Below are 22,503 nucleotides of genomic sequence, written 5' to 3'. Positions count from 1 at the left end.
CAATTTTTCAAAGTTTAAGCTGCTGCCTTATTATTGATTTTACATTAGATCTGAGAACGGCTCGATAGAGCGTTAGTTCGCAATTGGTGTAACTGGCGAAAGACGACTGAGGCCAGACCACATTAAACAGAGCCTTTATAGACACTGAATTCTCAGGAGCCCCACTATCTACATACAGACCAAGTAACTTTGTTGACATTAGAGATTGGATGGGACTGGCACTTCTGATATGAAAATATCACCAGAACTTAACATGTGTTCTTACATGGAGCTAATTAGAGTAATAGTGAAAGTAAATTTTACGATTAACTTTTTATTCAATGCTTTAACAGTTTAATTCGTAAATTGAATGTTATTATTTTGGCTTTATAGTAGCTATTCTTCGTTGTCTTTTACTCTATTTTGTGAATAAGATATATAAATATATTGAAGAACTCTTGGACATTTAAATAATAATTTCGGCCATTTTAAAATCAGAACAATGATATAAAACGGCTGAAGATATGACACAGCCATAAATATAATTTTTTACATACGTATATAAAATATGACTTCATAACCTTATTTTGAGCAGTTTTCATTAAGCCTGGATATAAACTTGCTCAAAATAACCACTTAAAATATCTACACTTTTTTATTTTGATACGAAAATGTGTTCAAATTTTAAGGCAGGAAAGGTGTTTTACAATACATAGACTACAATAGTATAGTACTTACAGACAAACACTCTTTTCCATTTCTTGTATTACCCTTGCGGCAAGGTTACATTTATGTTGTAATAGAATTAAATGCGTCATACCATGACATGAAAACATTATAACAATGTGTGTTACTTGACGAGTTAGATAATTTCCACGTTTAAATAGGTTATTTTTATTTCGTTGTTCATTTTGTATAAAATACTGTTAACAGATTTCATTTTTGTGAAAACCTTTGTATGAATTTTGTATCTATTAAAGTTTTTTAATTTAAGAGAAATGCAAGGTACCTGCTCGATGTTTTAGTGGCAGAAAAAATCGAAATGTATGAACCAGCGTGGTAAGAAACGCCAATCTAGTAAGACACTAACACATTGTATGTCTCGAGCTCTTGTTCAATCTCTTTTTGTGCAAAGTTCCGCCTCTGAATTGTCTCGGGACCTTTAAAACAAGATATCGTTTGACCCCCTTCGCTATCATAAATATTTGAGCTTCTCTCGGAGTTGGAGCTTCGAACAGCCTCTGGGGGAAGGGTCGATACACCCCTCCAAAGGTTACTTCCTCGATACTATCAAATGGATTCCGGAGAAAATATACATTTAGTATCGTGATCAAGAAAACATATACTGGTATATTATTAGTACTTCAACCGTCGTAAATGTGTACGGTGATTCCGTTTTGGTGTAATTAAACCTTCATCAGGAGGACATAGTACATTCAGGTATTTGATCAGCTCAATTACTAGTAGAACTACATGTAAAATGGTTTAGTATTCATTTTATGGATAAGTTGACGATTATAACAAAAATATAAGAGATTAAATCCGTTGCAAAGATTGTTATATTTGTTCCTTTGTTTGTGAAAGAGGACACGTACTGACAAAGAAACTATTGGATTACGAAATCGTTAGCATCGAAAAAACATTGCTGGCTGAACAAAAGGAATTTAAAAGGGTAAATCACGATTGCAGCTCACTCAATTTAAAGTAAAAACACAATTTCGCAGTTTTAATCTTTCTTCCTTTGAACTCTAGTCAAACGCGGGATTTTATTACCACACCGACATGCCCCAATTTGTCTTGTTTCCTTCAAATGGTCACTCGAATTCCAAACTAATTGTGTTTCATTTCTCTTTATTCCACATTGGAAATTGTGAGACACGCATTCATTAAACCTGGTATATTTAACGATCTAAAAGTAATGTCCTCAACGTATGGCGGTAATTATTGAGGTGAAACATTATCATTATTAACTTTATGTTTTAATTTCTTATGACGAAACTTTATTTATGTTTTTATAGGCTCATGAGAATCTGTCTAGGGAATTATATTTTATATCATTCATAACAAACCGAAAATACAAAATGAATCAAAGTATCAAACATTGATTATTTTTATTTATAGAAGCTGAATTAAACTCTGTTATATTATATTTCATCAATTTAAAGTGTAAATAATTGGTGGAAATCTTAAAACTGAATTTGTGTTAGCTGATGGTGGGCAGGAGATTGCAGCGTTTTGCATTGTGCAATACATTAAATTTAAAATAAATTTATTATTTAACATGCGGTGTTAAGACTTTCAAGTCGTCTCTACCACTCAACCTCAATATCGTACAATCTAGCAACACATACTCAATATGGCATCTACCAACACATACTACTAGGTTACTAATCGTTATTTCATAATATTCCTAGCTACTTTCACGGATATCACTTGTACATATATACTACTTTCGTAAACAGATTATTAGGTCCTGAGTCAAACAGCATGTAAAACTTATGCTCACAACAAAAAAGTATTAGTCAAACACAAAACACAAAAATAATGCCTTATAAATAACTGCCATATAGCGGCGAGAATCTCCTATGTCTACAGTATTACAAATAAAGATAGCATTGCAGTTCACTGACTTCGATTAGGCAATCCTTTGACAAAAATGAAAATGATAAGATAAACATAAATTCAGTGTTCAGATAAATAATACGGAAATTGTTAATATTCTATTTATATTATGTAAATGCGTATGTTAAACCTCTCGACAAAGTTATTGATAAGATAATACAACTATATTCACATTATTGGATGGGATAACATCTATTAATGCCTGTTGTACTCAATGTTTGTTGCAATTAGATTTAATTATTGAAAACGTAACTTTTTTGGCACTATCTTTAAATAGTGTAAGAGATGTACATTTAAACGCAACGCAAGGTTATAATTTCTGTACAGTTTACGCTGTGTACAATAATGAAACACGATGGGCTATGGCTTTGTGTCTGGCTTACTTGGGGTGCTCTAATTGAATAAAAGAATATTCGAAAAATTGTTGTAGAGTTCCTGTTTTGAGCTTATTCAAATCTTATTGCAAATCTCATTAGGTTTGTGGTTTTATAGCGATTACTAATCATCGCATCGTTTTATGGCAAATTTTGAGCCGCTTTAAGCCCCAAAAATCTTTTAATACAATATAATTACAAGTAGTATCTTGTTTTTAGGGTTTAAGCTAAGATACGCATATTGAAATTTGGTTCCCCAAACATTATGGTAACATGAAATTTAGTTACCTAATTTTCTAATTTAAATATTATTATCTAATTTTAAATATCGGATATAAAGAGTGTCAAATAATTAAACGTACTCTTTTCAATTGGTACTGCTTGCTCCACAGATAATTTGAAACCAAAAAATTAAGGAAACACAGGTTTATCGTACTATTGCAAACTACAACTCACCAATGCTTAAAGAAACAAAATGCCGACCAAGAGGAAAGCAATTGAATTACATTTCGGTGCTGCTTTTATACAATGTCATTACAAATAATGACTAAAAGTATTATAAATGTTTTGTAATTTTGTACTTACTATTTGTACTTAAACAGCTGTTAAACAGTCAGTTATATTACATTATTGCAATAATTATCGTACAGATACATTAAAATAGTTTTCTTTTTTGGTCACCTTCTCAAAAGTCAGACAGTTGTAATTTTAACAAAACATCTATGGTGGTCCCGTTTAAAACTTGAGTTTCAAAATTATTGGTAAAGGAATGAGCAAGCAATAGAAACTCAAAAGTGCGTGGGAAACTCGGTATATTTATTACAAGTATTGTATTCAATATTGATTAATCTGATTGTAATAATTCTAAATTCATTACATTATACCGCTAATCAGTTGAATTATGATAAACTAAATGGAAACAGTTGTGAAAACATAGTTTGTTATATTCTACAGTTAACATAAAATGATTACACTAATTTTCAATTAAAGAAACGAGCACTATAGTTTTAGAGCTGGTAAGATAACTAACGACATGGGTGTTCGAGTGATACAAGAGACCGTGAGCCGCGCCGCCGATACCAGCTAACAAGACTGATAACCACTGACGTCGTGACGTCATCAGTCGCTCGACATATACTAGCAGGGGATAGACCACTAGAGTGTAACTATCACTCCATATATGATCCATCATAGTAAATACATTCGACGATAAAAACGTGTCCATATTGTAATGGCCTAATGTTCATAATTGACAATTCCGGGATGCAGGAAAATGACCGCAGTATGAAAATCGCTTTTGGTCAGTTAATAAACATTATAATCGGTTTATTTATATTCCAAGTTAAAGAATTAATCCGAAAATGCAGCTAATAAATCCAATGAGCTGTGGCTTGTACAGTTCAAGTTCCGTAGTACAGTCCCTCCATCGTCATGTGAGAAATTTGAACTTTAAAGTTCGTTAGGTCAAGACCATGGCAAAAGATTACTGAAAACTTCGTTAATGAACACCTTAACATGTTTCGATGTGATTTCTGTAGCAGTGTGTTTCTGCATTAGATCTATACAAATACGCGGTGCAGCGACATAGATATGTTTAAAACTACAACTAGAGTAAACACCGTAGTTATTGCACATTGATTAAAATGTCAAAATTCAATTCCTGAAAACAAATAAATATGCTGAATAGCATGGAAATATCATGTATATCTATAAAACATATGTATCTCGTGTATTACCCTCAATCTTGAGTAACATGATAATATTCACCAGTTACATGATATTCTTCTCCGCATAGAATTTAATTCATCGCGCAAGAGGAAAAAAACATCATTCCATTATTGAATATGGTTTCTCTTAGTACTGATGATTATTATTCATGTATAAAGCAAACATGTTATCGGTCAATCTTTATATAGCTAAACAGTAATAAAACGCAGTAAAGCGTATTAAAGTCTATTGTCAGCAAGCTATTATGAGGTTAACTACCGTAGAACAAATGCCAACACAAACGTCTATTGCTTCACCGACAGCTGTTCAGTTTGACTATCAGAAGAGATGATTTCATAAGAAATACTTACAATAATCCTTGACAAAATGCATTTTCTTAGAATGTTTCGACATTTTTTAATTAAAACTATTGATAAACAATCAGAAATAGTTTATTTTCAGTTATATGTTTTTGTTACAGGTTCCAGTTAATAGAAACTACAATCGCCTTAAAAATACACTTCATTAAACATTATTAATTGTTGTAGGTTACCAATACTCATTAATTTTCAAATTACATTACATTTGAAATACATTTTTGGAATACGAATAAAATTAGATCCAGTATCCAATAATAAACTCACATAATAATATATACATTTTCAATTAAAATGAAAACTTCGATTGGATTTCCTTAATTATTTATTAAGATATCATTACATTTGAATCACTAAAACTAAGTAAAAGATTAGTGTATGGATCTAAGTAAATGTTTTACTTGAGTTATGAATATCTTGTATTGATTGCATGAGGAGGTTATACCAACTTACTTTCGAGTGGTACTGTCCGAGTTTAAAACTTTTACAGAAATATTTTGAAATGATTATTTCTCTCCTTTTAATATACTTAAATATGTTAAAAAATGAAATTTGATTCACACCGATGAGATCCCTAAAAGAGGTTCCAGGTCCAACCAGCCATCATTGTACCGACTATGTGGGGGATTAAAAATTAAGATTATTATCTACATTCCTATTAATTTTAAAGTGAATATTTTTCATTTTCTAGTGGAATAGCACGCATTCAAATTTATTAGTTGTACCTTAAAAACTGTGTCGTTTCTTAAGATCACCACAAACACGGTTGGAATCACGTAACTGTACGTAATCAAAATAATCACCGATAATCCGTTAATGCACTGTATATCTACACACCTTTCCTGTCCGTGTTCTCGATTCGAGACAACTGACTCCAAGTACACAAACTACTTACTACCTGATTAGGCATACCCAGAAATACCGAGTTCACCCTCGCTGTTAAGGGCGATTGACTCCTGTGTTCTAAACTCTTCAGTGCTCTATACCCACTACATCTCCCATACAGTAGAACACAAGTAGCCCTTTTACACCACCACAAGTAAGGGGCGTTTAAAGCTCAAGCAGTTCGCTGCAACCCTCTCGGAACGGAACCACAACCGCAACAACTTTGAATGATTAATTATGCGCGGAATGAGCAGGCAAACCCATCACTGGTCCGAGGCATAACAAGAGCAATCCACCAATTGCGATCTTCTCAACGATCTGACAGCGAAGGTAAATCATAATATTTAAAGAACTGCTGAAGTTTTAGAGCGATCGTTGTTATTCGAACATTATATAAATGACTGTACTCTTCTTCTTCGATTGACACAATGTTTGAGTCTACTTCGAAGTAAGTAGATTCTCCAAATTCAGGCATTTGAAGCTCTAACTAACTTGAACTCCTTAATTTTCCGGCAAGTATGAGAGACAAAACAATCAAATTCATACTTTTCTATTACTCATCACCAAACAAAATCGAAAATTGAGACTACCATCCAGATTTTAGGTACAAATTGCTTGAAGAAATTGCTGTCACGTTTCGAACTTGCTTTAAAGACCCATCTTCAGGCAACATATGTAAAACCAAAACTTGTGCTAAACCTATCGTTCAAGTTAAGGACGGTTGAGTAGACAATGAAGGTAGCGTTAACGAGGAATCAGCGAATTATCAGTTGCCGCTTGTTACCGGATATCAATCACAAGATCCATCGCCATCGATGTAAATCCTCGACGATAGTTCAACATAGAGCACCACTTGGGATTGAACGATCAGCACAGGCATGAACGATATCGTAAGATGACAATTAATAACCCAAACGCCATGCATTGAAACAAACGCCTCCTTCCTACTTATCAGAAGTTACTTATTTAGATTTAATATCTCTTGGCAGCATTAGAAGCAGAACTTATGAATGAATAAATGATAATAAATAAAACCTTGACAAAATACCTGGCAAAACCATGTGTGACTAAGGCATCAGCCAGGTGACAGACATCGCCTGTTACAACTAAGAACAGTAATTATTGTTGTTTATGTATACCACAACTATGATTAACATTTTCCAATCCTAACAACATCTGGGTTGAAGAAAAATAATCAGCTGTATGTTGTAAATATTTAAGAACCAATTTATAACCAACAAGGCCAGAGCGTGTATCCGATTTTATATCTAACTATCAGATTGCTAGATCTCTCCACAACCCCCTTTGTTGCTGGTCATTGTAGTTCTTCAACTGTTGCGCGGGTTACTGCAAGACCAGCAGTTGACACTCTTGGACCCAGTTACGTTAATATGATATTAGATTAGTCCCAACCAATATAAACACGAGTACATCTTATCTTTCCAGGTAATAATACAACTTTTCTGTGGCATTGAAACGAACAACTCACTCATCTACCTTATTGTTAAAAAATCCTCTATTCGTCATCCACAATAAACCTCGCCCTCCCTCACAATTCTATTTACTGGAGATTAATGAGAAGGTAGTTGAACCGTTGCAATCCTCTTTCTCTTAAAAGAAATAAGGAGTAGTACGCTATCAAGTAATATGAACTGAAACTTAGTTGATACGACTCGTTCGAAAAAAGCAATGACAGACGTCGAATTTTTCGGCGATAGCTTGAATCCAGCAAACATAAATAATAAATATCCATGGAAACATTAATAAAACTATAAAGAAAGGGATATGAATGTAACCGGACATGGCTTCGCTCCTCTATCACAGAGGAAAGCGAAGATGACCATTTACAAAGGTTTCTTTGTTAAGACCCAATCTTCGAATCTTACAAAGAGGACAGCGAAGCGGTCATGGCAGTGGGTAAGAGCTGGGAGAATTGGTTGAACATCTACATACAAAATACATATCATTAAGAATTTACTTTTATTTTTAGTTTACTCAAGTTAAGTCTATGAAAGGGACACATGTCACCCTAATTTTCCTTTAAAAAAATGTTACTGTATATGTCTAGCTTCTTTCTCTTTGTTATTTTTATTAAAATATATGAGGTCCTCTTATTCTTGTTATGATAGATATTTAAAATGTTAAGATATGTTAACGAGAGTGAGGAGAGTCGGTATATTACATATAATTGAGACTTTCCTACTCTCACACAGATCTTTACATACCATTTTTATTATTTTAATTTTCATACAGAGCACATTTAATTTTACTTTTACTGTGGTCTGAAAGGGTTTAGTTTTATCCCCTGACACAACAGAAAACATCTAATAAACAAACGCAGGCAGTGAATCACACAACAGGGATTATATGTTTAACAACCGTGAGCTCCGTAAAACAATCACTTACTGTAGGTGATGTGGAGCGTGATTGAAACAAACTTTCAATTTATGTACTACAGGCAGACTTTTACTTTACAGCTTTCACTGTCCAACTCCAATTATCTAAATTGAAACATGCAAGTCAACATTATCTACAAATTTATAAACTTTTTTCTAGATACCACCATTTACGTTGCACAAATAATGCATTTTTCAGATTACTAACTATGGGGTTTTAAAACATACGCAATTTCATTCTGACACTAACAACATGTTCCAATTAAAACTTGTGCTACAGGGATTCTGACTAATATATTTTTGTGAAAGTAATTAAGCATTAATATACAATGAAACGAATTAGTATATTTAAATTAAAAATCTATGGCTGATTGTTTTATAAATAAGCAATGGGTAAAGGTTATTCCTTGCCTTCATGTGGTAGCATTTCGGTAATGCTACTCACTTTAAAACTAAAAACAATTTAGCAGTTGATTTAATAGGATTCCCCATTTAATTGCTTTGAAATTGAAATATGCCAAAATCTGTACAAAATAAACACAATATACTGTCAGTGAGGCAAGAAAAGAGACGGAAGGGTCATGTTAATAAGCGATTTTGTAAAATCCTAGATTTCCTTTTAATAATGGATAGTCTACTAACTGTACAAACAATCTCAACAGAAATAAATCAAGTATTCTTGGATCTTCACAGAATTTTCCAATTTTACGACCTAAAATACAGCTTATTTCAACGCAAGAACAATCGTTAAATCCATATATTTCAAACTAACAAGAGTTCAGAACTTAGAAGAAGAATGAATTACGTTCAAGTTACTTTGAACACAAATGTGCTTGATATTTGAAGCAATAAATTAAAGTATGACAAATATTAATTAAATACCTACCTATAGGCCTAAAGTAAATACTTAATATTAATTTCTAAATTTGAGGGACTCGATTTGGCTGCAATAGCTATACAATATTTATAGGTTTTCTCAGATGTGTTTACATTTAAATTTCAAAACAATTAAATATGGGATTCTATTAAATCTACTACAAGATTTTTTGTTTTAGAGTTAATATATATTACTACCGAAATGCTGGCACATAAAGGCAAGGTATACACTTTACCCAATGTACATTTATAAAACAAGCAACGATAGATTTGTTAATTTAAATATACTAATTCGTTTCATTGTATATTAATTAATTTGAAATTAATTATTTCCATTGTATATTAATTTTCATTGACACAAATATATTAGTTACAATCCCTGTAGTAAAAGTTTTATTGGAATTGCTAAAACTCTTTGGAAAGAATTTTAACGAGTAAAAATGCTAAAACAAACTTATTGGAATTGGTGTTGCTAAAACTCAATAGTAATTATTTCAGGAAAATATGTATGTTTTTTTTATCAAACATAAGTTTTTATAAATAAATAGTTAATTTGTTAAGAAAAGTAAAGTGTCAGAATGAAACTTCATATGTTTCAAAATCTGACAGTTAAGTTAAAGTGGTTAGTTTTTCGAAAAAACAGAAGTCGTTAAGGCAATTCGTGTGTCGCCCGTATTTAGATAGTGTGTTTATATTTCTTCAAAATAAGAATTGACCTGAATGGAAACCTTTCGTAATCTATAAAGTACAGTATTTGTATATAGAGAAAAATATGTTAAAAAACATGTTAATTTGCATATTTCTACTTACATAATTGGATTGGATGATTATGTATATTTTATTTCTATAAGAACTAGAAAGCACAGAGAAATCTTTGATATCAATATTCAGTACCAACTGTTGCTCAGACTTTTAAATAGCTATTGTATCTCCATTTGGATCCAAGAGCTGAATGTTAATTAAATGGTCACTATAAAAACATAAAGATAAAACATAGTAATATGTGAAAGTCTAAATGCATATAATATGACAGTTAATGCTGGATCAACACAGAAAATCTCTAAGAATTTTAAACCTCAAGGTCTTAAGATTTTAATCGAAAACGTTTTTGTAGACACATTGCGCCAATTATACTGTAAAAGAAGTAATAAGCAAAAGCTTTCATATTTGTAGTTTGTACATAAAGCCTATCACTCTACAATTAAATTAGATAAAATAAAAGCCTAAAGTAGATAATTCGTTCGCAAATTTGTACTTTTTTAATTAAAATTAAATAATTGAGCAGAAATTTGGCATCATTTTTATATTAGTAAACTAAACTGAAATAAGACAATCCAATTACAATACAGGTATACTTTAAATGGTAGGTGCCAGGTGCAGTAACCAACATATAAGTGCCAGGGAAAATCTTTTATACTGCGGTAGCTCATTAATAACCTAGTAGTATTTACATAAATATTGTAGACACATACACAATAATATATAATATTATTTATATGAACCGAACATGGCTCATGAGATCTTAAAAATGAGAGTCGCTTGTGCTACTGACTGACTATATCTTGTTTAAATTTGACTAGTTATAGAATGACTCAACCAGATTTAAATTTAAGTTGATTTTGATCAACGGTATTTATTGAAATATGTTTTGACTTGACTATATGAATTTACACTCCTCTTTGTATTTATACAGTGTACGTTTGATTACACGATTACGTACATGAACTTGTGAATGCCAATATTGTACCTACATAATTAGGATTTCTACACAATATTATGTCTAACACTCTGTAGTGCACTTAATTGCCCACCTGATGAGACAATGAGATCACCCTTCATCTATATTACACTGGATGGCTGCTCGGTATACCAGATAGATCTCTTTGTAGTTTGGGTGTCTCTGATGCGAAACGAGACAAAGAATTTGCTTTACACGTCTTTATTTCCGACTTTTGTGGATCTCTTTAGACTTACGTGGACCCCAGATTTCAGGAATCAAGTCTGTGACAAAGCCAGATTTCAGACGCTGCACTCAGGGGAAAGTGAAATGGAGGTGAACTCTGCATAATTAGCAGTGAAATATGTATAGATTTTTTTATTTTAAAATATAAACAATGATATATATATATATATATATATATATATATATATATATATATAATATATTGGCTACGGAATATTATACTTAAAAGGATTACGACGATATTGGGCATTAAAGCACTGGTTTATCTTTCAAATCACTCACTCATTTATTATATCACTTTATTTATGTAATTTGGCATTTCTTATGTAACTGTACGAATGATTTCACATCGAACCATAGTTTATTTGCAGCTTTTTGAACTGTAAACGAAGTATTTTTTTCGAAAGGCCATTATTACTCAGTTTCAACATTCCATTTTTTCATGGCAATAACAAAATTCCCACTGATCCGTTCTGTTTCGAGAAATTGCGATGTAATTAGCATTGACATTCAATAACAATGATGGTGAGAGGGAAGACCAGTGTTTTGAAAATAAAATGAGTTCATAAATTATAAAACTATAGCGCCTTACACTCTGCAACCAGCGTGTAGTAATCGATATAAAGTAATAGCGCCATGAAAAATGATCTTATCACATCAACCGATAATATCCTAATCACAAATGCAACGATGGCCTGGAAAAACGAATATGTGAAGACCGATTACTTGTGTGTCGGTGTATTCATAAGTGATTACTACGTATTCACGTGAACGTAAAAAATATGTCACCGTGGTAGTTAGAAATTCATGGCATTTAAACTTTCATCGTTCACCGCTTTTTCATTTTAATACCCGTCGAGTGGTTATTAAATGGATCAGTGTTTATTCAAATTTTTAATTCCAGCAATTCCAGACTGCATAAATGAATTCTATTAAGAGTCCGGGTGACAAGTAATTAAATTTAAACTACCTTACAACTTATTCCTGATGTAGAAAGTTCTGCTGCTCTGGTTGTAAAGGTTTTACGGTCGGCGGTTCCGACATGGACGTATGTGGCTCTCCCCTACCCTGCCTCCCTACGCCACCGCGCCTCTCCCCCCTGACGTAAATAGGAACAAATAACACCGTTCTTGCAGCTGGGGTGAGGCTGGACTCTCTCGACCGTGTTTCCAAATTAGATACTGTCCGAGACTTTGTCGGCACTTACTGTATCTTTCTGTATAAAGGTAATAAAATTTCTATCGCAGTTTCACAATGAAACCTATTTTGACATGTCAAATTGGTATATACGTTTCCTCAGGTATTTTCAAAATATCGGACGTTAAAATTATGTTCCACAAAACCAACGTTGGTTTTCTATACACTGCCAAGTTAAACTACGAATAATTCCTAATTAAATAAAGATCTCTCTTGCTTTATTGTTATTGATATTCGTATTTAGTTCATGAGATATACGGTAGGAAATTAACGGCCCTCATTTGTGCAAAATAAACTGTAAACTACATGGTACTTGCAGTAAGTGTGTTATACAATACGATTGTTGAATAGAACAGTACCGAATTCATGTTATACGCTCGATTGTGACGAAACGGTTTCATTTGTGATTTAATAGGACAACGAGGCAGTTTATGACACGTATCTTCTGGGCATTGTTCTCTCTGAATAACTAAACAAATACTTTTTAGCCTGAATTATTTCACTTGGCAGCAAAAATGTTAATATGTTTATTGAAAAATGCACTATTACGCTTTGCTAAGTACACTGCAACAATTACGAGTAGTACATACTGTAATAGCGATTGGGCTTTCAACGAGTAATCGCTAACCGTTTCCGGTGCAGTATTTGCTCATTGCTCTCGTGGCTAGACTGCCTGCGATTAGATTTCCTTCATAATTTACAGTTTTTCCTGTCACTATCACAATACTTACATTAGTTACACCATGTTCGAGGAACGAACCCCAACAAATCTGTTCAAGCTACTGAGGCCTAGTAAGCATTCAGTTTTCTTTTAGCCCTTTAATAACTTTATCACTTCACTATCAGTACAGAAACACAACATCAATTATTTAAGAACTCCTGATTTCATATTTGTTTGCGGTGAATAATATCTTTGAAGTCATCAGTATTCGGATATGTTATTCCTTACACGTTTTTAATGTTGTTAACACACAAATAATACGTACAGTGAAGTATTTCATAGTTTCAATCAATATTTCACGTGGCAGAACCCATCATTACATGTTATATCATTACAGGTTTAAAATAATATTTAATATTTAAATAAAGTAATTCTCAGACAATTGACCACGTTTTCTTACAATTATGTTTTACACTGGCGACGTGTGAGAAGGCTGAACCAAAGACAATCAAAATCATTTTGAAAAATCGTAACTATTTAAAAATCTAATACGGTACCTCTCTTTAACTTGGAGTATTTATTTGTGTACACGGCGAAATATATCATAAAACACATTCATACATATAGGCTTTAACTTTTTTCGGATATAATTTTCAAGGTGCATTCGTAATGTGGAATAAATAAATGTGGAGATTCTTCAAACAATTTTCGATAGCATCAACATTTCATCTTTAAGGAACTTTTCAGTGATAATTACAGGTTATTAGATCATCTGACGGCTAACTTTTATAGTGAAGGACTAACTTGAAGCTTTGACTTTAATTGTACTCCTATAAAGTTTCTGCAAAGAATTCGTTTAAGTGTCTTCGCTTTTATTTGTCTATTGGATTACATAACTGTTCGAAACACAAAGCATTTATTATATCCTAAAATATAACAAATATATTCCATGTTCAATAAAATTGTAAAGATTTTGCACGAGGGAATCGTTTGTTGGATGAATTTGAATTTTGTTTCTATTTCTATTTAAAAATAGCAGACAAAAAGTGAACATGAGTTTGAGTTGTACAGTATGAACTATGGGCAAGGTATCGAATGAAAATAGGAATCATTTTATGGCGTTATATTACTTTCAAAATTCGCGTACTTATTATTTTTAAACACAAAAAATCCATAATTTAAAGTTTTTAAAACATGACTAACTTTATGTAGCATCGAAAACACAATATCTTTAAAACTCCAACATCGTTTGTATTTATTATTTTATTAAACGTCGCTAGTATAAATCTATAACCCAAGCTATTGTATTGGTTAAAATACCTCATTTCAATCGTTATTTCTGATTTTAAATAGTTATATCTTAAATTTACTATATCACGATTCTCCACAGCGTTTATTAAATGATAAAACCAATGATGATCTGTTATGCAGGATTTGTTTTGTGAAAATAAAATTCCGAAACTACATTAAATGAGGTAATTATAAAAGTGAAATTGTACTTAATACGCATAAAACCAATACGCTACCATTTGCAGTATCCGTGATTGATTGGGGACGTCCCGTGAGAAGTTGATCGAAATTACCTACATAAAATAATTTAGTATATTCAATTATAATATAAGCATATGAATAGACTATAAAAACCCCACAGAGTTTTATACAGGCAATTTGCTTGATTCACGAGTAAGCGAAATTTTTTTAGTTAAAGTATGTTTACACGCTGCTAGGAGTAGAGGAAAGGCCTACGGTTGGAAAAAAGTAGGTAACATTTTAATGAAAGTCCACTCGTAAAAACACGTCACTTTCTGCTGCTTATGTTCTAAAGCTGCATTTCGAGTTCGTTTCAAAACACAAAATAATGTTACTGTATGCTGTAACTCAAAACACCATACTAATGAACTGTAAATTAAACTTAATATGATTTATACAGTCCATTTAAATTTTTTAATTGCATTCTTACTCGGTCTTTCCTGCATTGTGTATTAATATTATATTAATAAAACCAATTGAAACGCATTGAACTGGTCCGGAACATTCGTCCACTATTAACTCAACCGAACAAATTAAGCTCAAACAACACTAATTTAAAAATTTACCAGCCAATATTAGACATTGTTTCTATTCTTCAGTGCTTTATATGATGGCTGAGTTAATTATCAACCCTGTAATTATGAAAAGGAAAAGAGCCCATAACTTCTATGTATTTTACGTACGAAACCTGTTTGTTCAATTGTCTACTCTTTTTAAATGTGACTTTACTAATATACGACCTTGCTATACCTATAATGCCTAATGTTGTGTTTATAATACTCATATTATTGTATAAAATACAGACAAATTAGGGGCGATAGTTGAAGCTAAATTGTGGAGACAGCGGCAGTGTAAACGTCACCTTATCATCACACCTGGGTGTTTGCGCCAGCAATTCCCGGTTACAAAGTTACGCGTCGAGACTTCTACCTTCAAACGTCATTTTCTTGAAAATGGAACATAGCACGCAAAATATGTAAATGATTACGTGGCTTCCATGTTTACGTACTGTTGATTGTTATAGCCTGATTTCGTAAATAAATACAAATTAAAAGGAAAGTATACAAATAGACTATGGTATGTATTTAAAGGAAGAATTCCATTCATAATTCTCTTTAAACCTCACAGCTGTTTGAAAAAAAATAACTACTTACTATTAAAAAATTTTAATTTGACACCATATATATATATAAATATGGCGTACAGTACTAAGAATGCGATTCATATGATCGATCTTGGAAACTTGTTAGGTTTGAAAGTATCTTAGCGTATAGAGAAAATCATTATCTTGATTTATGTACTGTAAATTAGACTTTCTCATACGATAAGTCTACACAATGTGATTTATAATTATTAGTCATCCATGTTTGTATCATAATTTGAATTACATATATAGCCCCAATATCGTTAAAATTGGAAAACTAATAATCCGCTTTTCCTATAGCATTGGAACCGCTTAAATGTTATACTACTTCTCATTTTATTGCCTGATACGCGCGATAATTATTACGGTAAATTTTCTTTTTATAAAAACTATGAATATGTAGAATAAACTTCTTTGTTATAAAGGATGAAATGTTTTTAATGCCACTGTATGTCATAATTATGATATTGAACGTCTCCCCAAACATTGTTTAAAGAGCCAAAATAACACCTGTGTTTAAACATTTCTTACTATATTTGATCACTACCAAGTTAACTTAACAACAGAGTTTTAAATTTTTCATGTATTGAGAGAGACGTCGGGACACTCTTCGTACTTCAAATAACTTTGTTTTAAATTCAATACAAAAAACCCTTTTTTATATTGTAATTTATATGGTAAATTCGCTAAAGTATGATTGAACAGTTTGATTAAACTTGTTATAGTTTAATTCATAACAAGCCTCTTGTATTTTCACAATACCTATAACAAATGTGAAATGGTGTATACCGTATGTAAATAAATAAATAAATTCATAAAATGAAATCACGAAGTTCAAACTCTTACAATTTGAATTTTTAATATACCCTACTAAGCTACAGCGTACCAAAAGAATTAATAGTTTGGGATCTTAAGATTTATATTCCCAATACTTTTAATTGTGGTACTATATGTTCAATCCTGAGTAAGTTATATGATAATTATTGTAAATATAAGCATGTGCCAGCTTGATTTTTCGGGGCAGAATTATGTTATGTTATATTTATTTACATGCTCAAAATAAGACAGAAATCATTTATCATCTAGTTAAATATGGCATACTGGATAATCAAACATATACATGAATAAATAATATAACAGTTATATGAATAAATCTAAGATTGTGTAAAATTCATTCAATGTAATTTTGTAAAGTTATTTTCGAAATTGATTGGAATTGTATCGGTACTATATCGATATAGGTACAAAAAACTAATTCATCCATGTGGGTTCAAATGTTTGAAAGTTTTAATTTTAAAGTAAAATACTAAAAAAAACTTACGTGAATGTTGCGCTATTTTAATGTATTTCGAATATTTTAATAGTATATCTGGCATTTGTCTGAAATGTATTTGTTGTAAATATGTTGTATCAATTTATCGATTAATAAACATTGTTATTGTAAATTATTTTCTCGCCAAGGGAGAAACCTGTATTTACATAAACATAATTAGTTTTAACTAGTAAAAACCACAAAAATATTAAAAGTCAATAAAAATAGCAATATTCACAACTGACACGCAACTGTACAGAAGTGTCTTTTTAAAACTAACCTATAACTGTTGCAACTTACTTTGCTGTGGGTTAGTAGCGGCGAGGGCGGGTGAAATGTGGCATAACGTAACACCAGCAATCCCTGTCCACTGTCCAGAAGAGTCGAAGTCGGAGGACAGACGACACAGGAAACGTTGGTGATACTAGCGAAGTCGCGTACGAGTTTCCTGTGATAGCGAGAAGGCAACGGGCCGCACTGTCACTGCAAGCGCATGAAAATCAATGCGGCGGCGTCGTCATGGCAATAATAAACAAGTTAGTTGGAAGAGCAGACACTACGTGCGCTTCTGTCGCCGATCAGCTGCTCCCCCTCCCCCTAGACAGCACAACCACCACCGGCACCACCGCACTTGACCACGTCCGCCCCTCTCCACCCACATCAGAATTGAGTGGCGTATCGAGAAGAAACATCCTGCTCCCAAGTTTCAAAATAAACATCATTATTTCAGTATAAAATAGATGAAACAAACTCCAATAGCAGATGTTTTAGCACGTATTAGCACGACTCTTCAGAGTTTTTCATTGATTGTTTACTTTTCTGGTCGTCATGAATTCGTCTTAAGTAAGCCGACCTATATACAAAACAAAGCAATTGTTCTTGATTTTTCCTACAACTGTTGAACGACTTTGTCAATCATGTTAAGCTACTCAAAGACAAGGGCGTACCATCTCGCTCGTCTATCAACTTTCAACGAACGACGTTGACTCGTTTGTCTATTAAAAGTTCAAACAGCCACCTTGTACAGTCCGAGAAAGGTAACCCAGAATGCTTCCAGCTGATCTGCATTCGGTCAGCTTAAGTGATTGATTGCCTAGTTAATTGATTTCCCCGTAAATCAGGGCTGCTGTTTCACACTCAGCTACACTAATGTAACAACGGTATTAACGACGCCACTTCACTTCACAAGTGGCCAGATATGACTGTAGTGTCGCCCACTTGCACTCTTCTGAAGTACCAATCATTCTCGCGCCATTCATCAGGCCTAGTCATGTTTTCGTCGTATATAAAAAGTTCTTGTTACTCTTATAAAAAATCAGAAAACAGATTCACCGAGTGTCATGTCAAAGCACTCTAAAGTAAGAGGCTAATGTGTGAAAGGCTCTAAAATTCTCCCATTCCACAAACTCTATTTAAAATAAAACTATTTATATTTTGTTCATTAAAGTTTTATTTATTTTATTAACATTATAAGGATAACAAATTTACGAAACTTTCATGGTGAAATACTTAACACTGGCAGATCCAAAATAGGGTCCCCCATCATTAATTATGACTAGATAAACAGTGAATAACTTAACTGAGAGAGTATTCAAAGCAAACATCCAAAATGTTTTTGAACGTGTTGATAGTTAATTATAACTGATTACAGTTAACGAGATCACTAGTAAAGTTTTACCTTCTTATTTTGTATAGTAGTATTAATGTTTCAGTTACTTTCAATTAAGATAGTTGATATTTAAGTTTCTAATACTGAACTATTAGCCACTGTTGTATATTAATTCTTTCTTCGGGAACCATGAAATAGTTTCTCTTAGCTACTAGTGCTAAATACGTATCGTAAGAAATAGATTCAGGCCTACTAGTAAATTATCACGCCTTATCACGTTCCAACATCATCAGCTTCCTCCTGTTTTGAGATATTGAAAAGCGTGCGCGTATCTTTCATCTAAGGTCGACTTATGTGATGCACTATGAAGATAATACATTCAGAACAGATCTTAACCTTGTCCGCTGTCCCTACTTTTACTAAGGAACAAATCCAAAGTCATGGCCAAAATGTAACTTCTTCAGTTTAACATGTTGAAGAGACTTTCTCTTGTATAGCAATTTAAACATATCCATATAGAGAGGAACTTTAAAGTTCTGTACATCCTAATAAGTTGGAGTATTAAATTCAAAATATCTCAGTCATATAATCGTTAAACCACAAAACTCTTTAGAATGCTCTTAAATTGTATGTCAGGAGAGATATTGATTTCCCTTATTAAATATATAGCGAGGGAACTGATAACACAATTCGCGAAGACTAATAGAATCGTTCATATCGAAGGATACTTCTCATCTTTGTAAATAAACTTAAGATTACATCATAACGGTTACAGTGAAGTAGCAAACCTCTATGAGAGTTCATTCAGCCTTCTCAGTCTCTTAAGAGTTGACTGGAAGAAGCTCTGAAGAAATATCAATTGCATTAGAGCTCTATGAAACAGATATGTCGATGTCCCCTTTGATTTAATAGATTTCCATATTTTATGCATTGCATCATTCGAAGCAGCAACTGTTGAAAAATTATAGACGTATTGAAGACGTACTTCAAAAATAGAACTTATTAAAACAGATAATGTAAAATAGAAATGGTTTCAACCTAAAGGGTCCGGTGTTGAAAAATTAAATGACATTGAGGTCTATTGAGGTCTAATTAGGGAACAAGGACTAAACCGAATGTTGGTGACTAACTGAAATACGAAGTTGCAGAGACAACTGAAAACGTCATTATAAAATTTAGAGTATTTAACACACGCATATTAAAATAATATTCTCGTAACTAAATTAGTTAATTACTGAAGCTTTTACTTAATCTCTCCTTTTCAACCTACAGAACTTTAATCTTAAACACTAAAACCTATCCAGTTGGCCATGGGCGCAGTGTAGCGGGTACAGCAGTAATCTGAATATACTCGTATAACCGAATGAAGCAACGTTCAGCGTGGCTGCTGCATGGATGTTGTCTTTGCAAGCAGCCCGCCTGCCCGGCTGTTGGTCCTCAGGTTAAATGTTAGAGAGGGCTTCTTGGTCCTAACTTCGCCTGATAAAATAAGACATCCTTTTTCCTTTGTTTTAGTCGAGAGTTAGTGATATTAATTTTGATTGACTCCAAACAGTTGCATTGTTTCCTGTAATGAAACTAGTTCTGATCGCACCACAATCTGGAAAAGTCGAAAACACATTTTATTGATAATGTGGCATCCAAGAAGACTGTTTATTATAAGTATAATAACATTTGTTTGGCACTTTTGAAAATTATTTTTAATATGCATTTTACACACTTTTGGTGCAAAGAGAACGTTATCAGGTATAGTACGATCCACCAGAACGTTTTTGGGGGCACCAGCCTAGATCCTGGGATTCCGTAAATTCGGTGCCATCATATATGCATGCTTCAACTATAACTACTCTTGAATAACACAATATTTTTGGGATGTTACCTATGGTGATGTCTAGTCTTTTTCTCTTGGGGATACCCTATACTTGAAATTTATCCCTTGGCCTCAAAAGTCAACTCAAGACAATTTTGAAATTTTTGAAAGTACTAAAGTTAATCCCAACGTATAATTAAACAATAAAGGGTTTTCGTACACTTTTAAACAGTAAGGGTTAGTTATACAAAATTAAATAAACAACTGACTCAAAACTTTTCTACGTATGTTTTTACTACTACAAAACACACATACATACACATTATGCACATAATGTGTGTAATATACATTTAACACATTTTTGAAGTGTTTCAATGTATTGAATTTATATAGGTAAATAGTCAAGTGATGTAATTTTTTAATTTACAAACATTTTTATTCTAAATATACTATGTTCAAACATTGAACAAACAGTCGTATATTCACATATCGGTCCACATAAACATAACAATTGTGAGAACAATAAAGTTGCATACTACTTATTATTTTTAAAGCACATAACACTAAAATTCGTGATAAAATGGCAGTTTAATATTGTAATAATAGAAAACAAACAATTTAATTTCAGTATTAGACATGAAACTTGAATCTGAAATTATTTAAAGTTTTACGGTGTAATTGAAGTGGTAATCAACTTGTTTGGAACTGTATCTGATTGACTAAAATTTGTTACCTATCATAGTGAAAATGCATAAAAGGAATGCTAGTTTTGTAGTAATAGTTTGTGAATTATATTATTTTGAAGAGTGTTTATAGTGAATGTTTTTAGATCTTAAAAATATTGTCAATTCCTTAAGATAGGCAACTTTTACATCAGTCATTTTTGGTCAATGGGTGAGTCATTAGCTGAGCTATAGTTGAATATTAATTATTGACTTTAGAGATATCCCACCCATAAGCAAATTTCAAAGTGTATATGTGTAATCAAATTTATATTTGAACCAAGAAACTTTTGATCTAAATCACAGAGTAGATAAGGATTAAAACAACGGGTAGTAATACTCTACTATAACTAATCATTGATATCAAAAGCCCCCAAATTACAATGTGAATCAAGAAGAAAACGGAAGGAAATTCTTAGCAAAAGAATAGAATGTAGACATGTGGGCGAGTTATGTGGGATGTGAGAGTTGTGTGGGAGTTATGTGGGATTTTCTAAATCCGGTACAATTAATCAAAAGTGTTCTTACAAAATTCGAAAATGAATTCGTTCACAACAGCGAAGAATATATATAAATTATTTCCACGTAAGAGAGTTGTTAACGTGATACTTTGAGTATCAAAACATATTGACTTTCGAGACCCTTGACCTGATACTTAAAAACGTTGGAGATCAGGATAATTTAGAAATATTTACCCTAGGAACCGAATTTACAATATTCAGGAGTTGCCAGTATCCATGGTGGTTGAAGCCTGAGAGGTTCAAAGATGGCAATATTCCATGGAACACTGATGGAACAAGATGAAAACATGTTCCTAGTATTCGTTAATAATGGTCCAGAAAATTAGCGATTGAGATTCTTGATGAACAAGATATAACACGGTAGGGATTATCAAGGCTAATTGAGCTCTAATATTTCTTGGCTGCTGAAATTAGAATCATGGTAATTTTCATATTGATTTTAGAGGACCCAGGAAGACATGGGATTTTTTAGTCTCGCTAATACTGAGAATCAGGGACTTTTTACAGATCAAAGTTACAACGTAACTTGAAGATCTTGTTGTTTGGCAATGCTGTAGGTACTAGTGGAACTGCGGCAGCGACTAAAACTTGAAATAGAATTCCTTAGTCACTGTACTGCGGTATGCATGGCTCCAAAATAATGATCATCGGATTTGGATGATTTTTTACATCCATCTTTATATAATCCTAGGGCTTAGAAGGAAGAATTGACATGTCAGTTATCACAGGCTTCGTAATGTCGTGAGTGCTCGGACCACCTAACCCCGTACAGCTTTCGTAGATCAGGTTGTCATTCGTCCCAAATAAAACATTCACAT

At 32.6% G+C, this 22,503-nt stretch overlaps 1 protein-coding gene across 2 annotated transcripts in view; it reads right to left on the bottom strand.

Moving 5' to 3' along the window:
- LOC124369720 (galactosylgalactosylxylosylprotein 3-beta-glucuronosyltransferase P-like) overlaps nucleotides 1-17,536 on the bottom strand; it is a 209,576-nt gene extending 192,040 nt beyond the window's left edge. For both annotated transcript variants that reach the window (XM_046827777.1, XM_046827778.1), the window contains exon 1: nucleotides 17,324-17,536. The gene's annotated coding sequence lies outside the window, so the exon portion shown is untranslated. The remainder of the gene's footprint in view (nucleotides 1-17,323) is intronic.
- Between the last annotated feature and the right edge of the window lie 4,967 nt (nucleotides 17,537-22,503).

The sequence above is a fragment of the Homalodisca vitripennis genome, chromosome X (genome assembly GCF_021130785.1).
Source record: "Homalodisca vitripennis isolate AUS2020 chromosome X, UT_GWSS_2.1, whole genome shotgun sequence".
Taxonomy (NCBI): Eukaryota; Metazoa; Arthropoda; class Insecta; order Hemiptera; family Cicadellidae; genus Homalodisca; species Homalodisca vitripennis.
This window is presented reverse-complemented; position numbering and strand designations above follow the sequence as displayed.